A 6000-nucleotide genomic window follows, 5' to 3' on the forward strand; every position below is an offset into this window, starting at 1 on the left:
CTTTAGGTACATATATGCCTGCAAAGTGATGGAGCTTAGAGATCAACAAAACAGCATTGTGTGATGGTGACACTGTGCAGACTAAAGTGATTGTGGGAGAAAATGGAAACATTTGACACACAAAGCACCCCAGATGAGGCATCTTAGTGTGCCTGTCAGTACTCAGTGTGAGTATACAGAGTCTTGGGTATACTGGTTTCACTGCATGCTGTGCATTCGTGACATTATGGGGCAGCAGAATGTCGAAGTGGACATATTTAGATGAGTGGTTAACACATTAATGGAACATTAGAGAAGAGCTGCAGTTGATGCAAGTTGGGTTATTACTGGATATGGAGACAGTAATATAAACTGAGGGATTACAATTTCTCTGTATTCATTTTCTCATCAAAAGTATCTGGACCTGTTAGTGGGCATTAATATGAGGTGTGTGTAATCTTCACCTTTATTACAGCACGAGCTGTGCTGGGAAAAGTAACAGTGACGTCTTCAAATAGTTGTAGAGGGATGGCAGCCGTCCTTCCTCAGGAGCCAAAGCCAGAGGAGGAAGTGGTGTAGATAATTGGCATTTGGAGTGGAGTCGACGTTCAAACTTGTCCCCAAGGTATTCTACTGGGTTCGGACCGGGATTCTGGGAATGCCAGTACATTTAAGGAGTCTTATTCCACTTGTTTCAGGTCAGGATTTAGGGCTGGCCAGTCAATTTCAGGAATGTCACTGTCCACAAAGCATTGCCTCACAGGCGCTCCTTCATGACGGGTTTCATTATCATGCCGATATGAGCACTCTTCATTCCCGAACTATTCCTATACGGTACAAAGTGCTGTAAACTGTGTTCATACCCTTCCACATTTAACATTTTCTTAAGCACAATAAGGGGACCCACACCCTAACCATGAAAAGCATCCCCATACCATAACGCCACCTCCCCTATACTTCACTGTTGGCAGTACACATGATGGCAAGCAGTGTTCTTCAGGAATTCGCAAAACCCATATCCATCAAATTGCCACTTAGTATAGCGTGAGTCATTACTCTGTGCCTGTCATTTCCAGTCATCCACTGTCCAATGGTGTTTCTCTTTACACCACCTCCTGCATCACTAAAGATACGTGTGGTTTATGAGTAGGTCCTAGACCATTGTACCCTCTCCTTTTTAACTCCCTACACACAGCTACTGTGCTTGCTGGACCGCTGGTAGCACTTTGGAAATCATGAGTGTTTCCCTCCACTGATTTCATGTGATTTTTTACAGCTGTCCTCCACAGTGCTCAACAGTCTGTACATCACTATGTGGGATATGGCCAGTCTCAGTTTAGCTGTGGTCACATCTTCACATTTCCGCTTCACAATCACATCACCGACAGTCGACTTGAAAGTTTTATATGGGTTGAAACATTCTTAATGGGTTTGTTACTCAGTTGAATGTCTAGTCCAATTTTGAAGTCACTGAGCTCTCCTGCTGACAGCAAAATACACCCTGCCTTCTTTTATATTGGCAGGTCTGCCTCTTCTGACACCTGTTGATCAGTTCTGTATTTCATCAGCATGTACAGATGCTTTCGATCAGATAGTGTGTAATTGTGGGTAGTCCATTGAAATATGATTATCCACCATACTCTTATGACTATGTTCTCACACTTCGCTCCTGGGCAGTGTTCTGTTCCACCAAACAACCACTTTCATTTAAAACAAAACACCTTCAAGTCAGTTGAACATCTCTTTGATTGTATTTTTTATAGGTGTGTACGAGAATCAATGAAGTTCTTTCTAGATCAAACTCATACTGACTGTAATTAACCACCACCCACCACCACTACCACCACCACCTTCTCTCCTCCTCCTCCTCCTCCTCCTCCTCCTCCTCTACTCTGTCTCGAATGATCTCATTATCAACACGACCTGGTCTTCCTCCCTTCCTCCTTCCCTTCCTTCCTCCCTCCCTCCCTCGTCCTCCAACCCTACCCTTCTCTTCCTCAACATTATTTTGCTCTGTCTCCCCCTGCCTTTCACTGATTCATAAAATTCTACACTCCTTCATGCCAAAATTCCATGGTCTACAGAGTTTCAACAGCAAGTAATTAGAATTTCACTGTCCCACTCCCAGTAGACACGCTGTCTGTTCATGTATAAGACACATGTCCTTGGATGCCCTCAGAACAGATATCAAAATAACAAAATACAACCTTTATATAAAAAAAAAACAACAACAATCAAGTTCCTAAATAATTGTGAGTTGACTTTACTAACTCTACAAAGAGTTCCACATCTACCATTGTTCAGTAGTAAGATATGAGATATACATGCCACCAGACTGCAGGTGCCACACATCAGTACAAACCCTGAACCCTCTCCTCCCCCCTCCCCCCCCTCCCCTCCCCCTCTCCTCTCCTCTCCCTCCCCTCCCCCTTTGCTCCCAGTTATATGAGCAATGTTGATCTGAACTGAGCTCATGTTATTCTTTTTTGTAACTTGTTTATTATTAACTATGGAAATAACCCTTTTAACATCCCTACCAAACTTTGACTCACTCCTATTCGAAAACAAAATTCATCTTATTTTCACACACAAATCTATGCAAAATCACTTTGTACAATTCCTAAAAGGGGCCCTTTTATATCCCTTCTGATTTGTTTTACTCAACTGGTTTCCATCATCCAGTCACTTCTAACACTGTTTTTTATATGTTTTGATCTCAGGTCACACTAATGGGTAACATTACCAGTTTCATTTTCTGAGTAAGTCATGATCAAATGTTTTGACTGTGTTGCATAATACCTCATCAAAGTTCAACAGAACAGGTCAGATGTTGCTTTCACAGTGTAAACACTGTTCAGTAATACCTTGGTGAGGTTCTGTCTAACACAGTCATATCATCTGGTGATAACGTCCTAAGAAGTCGAAGCTGCTAGTGATACCAATTTGCGTGACATTCAGCTGAAATACACTAGAGTCGTTCTGAAACTAATGCTTCCCATTTATTTTCATGGAACGCATAACAGACACTGTATGCACAACAACACAGTTAAATACAACAGGGTTGCAGATATATACTTTTATTTTTCCACACAGTCACCACTGTTAGTTTTTAACTTTTGTCAGTTATGAACAAGAGCCTGCATGTAGTGCTCTCATAAAAACCTGCCGTACAGCTCTGTCAGCACTGTCAGAGCCTGGAAATTCCTGGCCACACAATCTATCTTTCAATATCCCAAAGAGATGGAAATATGATGATGGTAATTCAGAACTATAGACTGGATGTGTTAGGATACTCCAGGCAAATTTGCCAGTGAGTTCCACAGCTGCAGAAATGTTGTAGGGCCTGGCATTATCATTTTTCAGGCAGAAATTTTTTTTCTTCTCTGGCCCGCCTCTGGAAACCTGGGCCTTCAGCGTAGTCAGTATCACCCTGCAGTATTCGGAATAGACAGTGTCTCTGACATCCGAAAGAGTCCCACCCTGCCTGCCTTAGAAGAATGTGTGCTTCACATTGCCTGCTTTTGGCTATGCCTCAGATTATTTCTTTCCTGAAGCTTCCCACGTTTCCACTCCATTGACTGTATTGGAATGCGGTCCATCATGGCGATCCCACATGTCATCTCTGGTGGTGGTGATTAGAGAATTCTCACCTTCAGCTTTCATCAGTCTAGTGGCTCACAACTGATTCCAATTAGATGATGTTTTTGGTCTCGTGTAAGCAACTGTGGAACCCATCTCGCACAGATTTTGAGACAATCAAGGTTGTGTAGCGTCTTTTCTAAGACACTGCAGCTGATATTTGGCTGTGCACACAATTTCTCAGTCATACTCTGCCAATCATTGTGGATAATTTGATCAAGACACTGTTTGTCGTGATGAATGGCACTTGAGTGGTGTTGGGCATGGCTTGGCTTAGTGTGCACGTCCTTTCCACTAAAACTGAACCCAGTGTTATACATCAACTCACATTACTCGTGATATTGCAGTGCCTGCTTTGTTCAGAAGTGCGGTGCAAAGTTCCTTTGGATATGTGGGCTCAGTAATGGCAAGGTGTCCACTTGTGTGGGATAAGCAGAAGACCCAGGTTTCAGACCCAGTCTGGCACAAATTTTCATTGTCATCATTCTGTTGTACAGCTGATGATTGTCCATATTCACAAATGTGAATACATTTCGCGTATCACATTACTCACATCTACTGTAGCATATCCATACATCTTTAATACTATTGATGAATTTCAACTGGTACAACCTTTTTTAGTAATGAGTAATTTGATGACACATTTGTTTCAAATTCACCTTGATGTCAGACACCATTTAGGGATGATCTTCTGCTGCAGCTGTCTTTCATAGTGGGAAGATTCAGAAATTAGCACCAACTGACATAATTTGACCGAGGCTCAGTATAAAAAGTGAGAGGCATTCATTTTGTAATGATGCTCTTGTAATAAAAAAATAATATATTAGATGGTGCAAGTTTGACAATTCCCCTTGCCCCCCTCCCTACCTTTCCCTGGCTCGACTGAGTCGCCTTGCCTCCAACTGACCTGGCAATGTTTGTGCATGTTCTGGGTTACATATTTCTCTTGTTTATTTATTTTTTTTTTTTTTACTAGCTTGACTGTGTGGGTTAGGTTTTTACTACATAACATTATCCCTGAGTAAGCAGGTTTATGTGCTCTCTCTATCACTGCTTCTCATGCAGTTTTTTTTAATGGGAAAGCTTTGATGCACATTAGCTTTGTTATATGCAGATTCGAAAGATTCGTTCTCTCTTAGAGGATTCTGATTTTAATGACACTATGCCAGATAAAGATGACAAACTTTTGGCCTCTTCTTCAAACAGTTACCAAGTATAGGACTCATTTAATGATGATATCTGTGCTGAAGAAGTTCTTGAAGTATACAAATCTTCACAGTATCTCAGAAAGTGCCAGACCACTGCTTTTCCCGAGATGAGATTTCATTGAAAACTTTCATGAACCAAAATATAATTACAGAGACAGGTAAGAGATGTGATGTGAATTATCTAAATCATTCCCTATTCCTGTTTTTTATTCTGCAATCCTCCACTAGTGGGCTTCCTGCAGACTGTTTTTCTGACTACCTAAAAAAAATTTTTTTTGAGGGTTCAGGAATGGTCACAAACACACACAGTATTGTAAAGAAAGGGTAATCCTGAGTAATAACATCTGGGATTAATTTATTGATAGAGTGTAAGAGGTATTCAAGGCTGCCCGTGTGCTGACGGAGATCCGTTCCATCGTGTGCTCTTATTGATACTACAAGGGAAGATTGGAAAGTAACACCCAATAATTTTATTACTGAAAAGTTTAATAGGTAACAAAACAAAAAAAGATAACAAATGAACTTACATCTTTTACTCACTTTTCTACATAGTCACCGAAGTTTTCAACATATTTCTACCATCATGATACTAGTTTCAATATGCACTGTTAGTAAAAATGTGTCTGGTTGGAGTACAACCATCTGCGGACTGCTGATTTCACTTATGCATCTCGTGCAGTGCATTGGCCAGCCAGAATTTCTTCATGGAACCAAGCAGATCAAAGTCCAATGGTGCAAGGTCTGGACTGTATGGTGGATACTGGAGTACCTCACACCCAAATTTGGCAATTTTCTCAAGAACAGGAGCAGCAATCTGGGGGCAAGCATTGTCATGAAGAAGTCTGATACCTTCAGAATTAATATTTTGGCATTTATCACAAAGGGCACAATGAAACTATGGTTAAGTTTTAATGTAGGCTGAAGCATTTGTGGTGGTCCTATGTTCAGCAAACTCCACTAATAACACTCTGTGCATATTCCAAAACACTGCCACAAGCACTTTCATAACAGATTGAGACACTTTGAATTTTTTTCATACTGGTGCTAAGCATGTTTCCACTCCATTGAGGTCTGCTCAGTTTGAAATGGGTAGTAGTACCCTGACTCATCACCAGTGGTGATTCCTTTCAGTCAGCCCTTCTGTGGTGTTGTACATTAGGTGACCCAAGATTGT

The 6000-nt window shown here is 41.2% G+C and overlaps 1 protein-coding gene across 1 annotated transcript in view; it reads left to right on the plus strand.

The window, feature by feature from the left end:
- Positions 1-32, plus strand: part of LOC126425196 (uncharacterized) — a 71633-nt gene extending 71601 nt beyond the window's left edge. The window contains exon 5 of the mRNA XM_050088151.1: positions 7-32. The gene's annotated coding sequence lies outside the window, so the exon portion shown is untranslated. The remainder of the gene's footprint in view (positions 1-6) is intronic.
- Positions 33-6000: the final 5968 nt, after the last annotated feature.

Source organism: Schistocerca serialis, chromosome 10, assembly GCF_023864345.2.
Source record: "Schistocerca serialis cubense isolate TAMUIC-IGC-003099 chromosome 10, iqSchSeri2.2, whole genome shotgun sequence".
In the NCBI taxonomy this organism is placed as follows: domain Eukaryota; kingdom Metazoa; phylum Arthropoda; class Insecta; order Orthoptera; family Acrididae; genus Schistocerca; species Schistocerca serialis.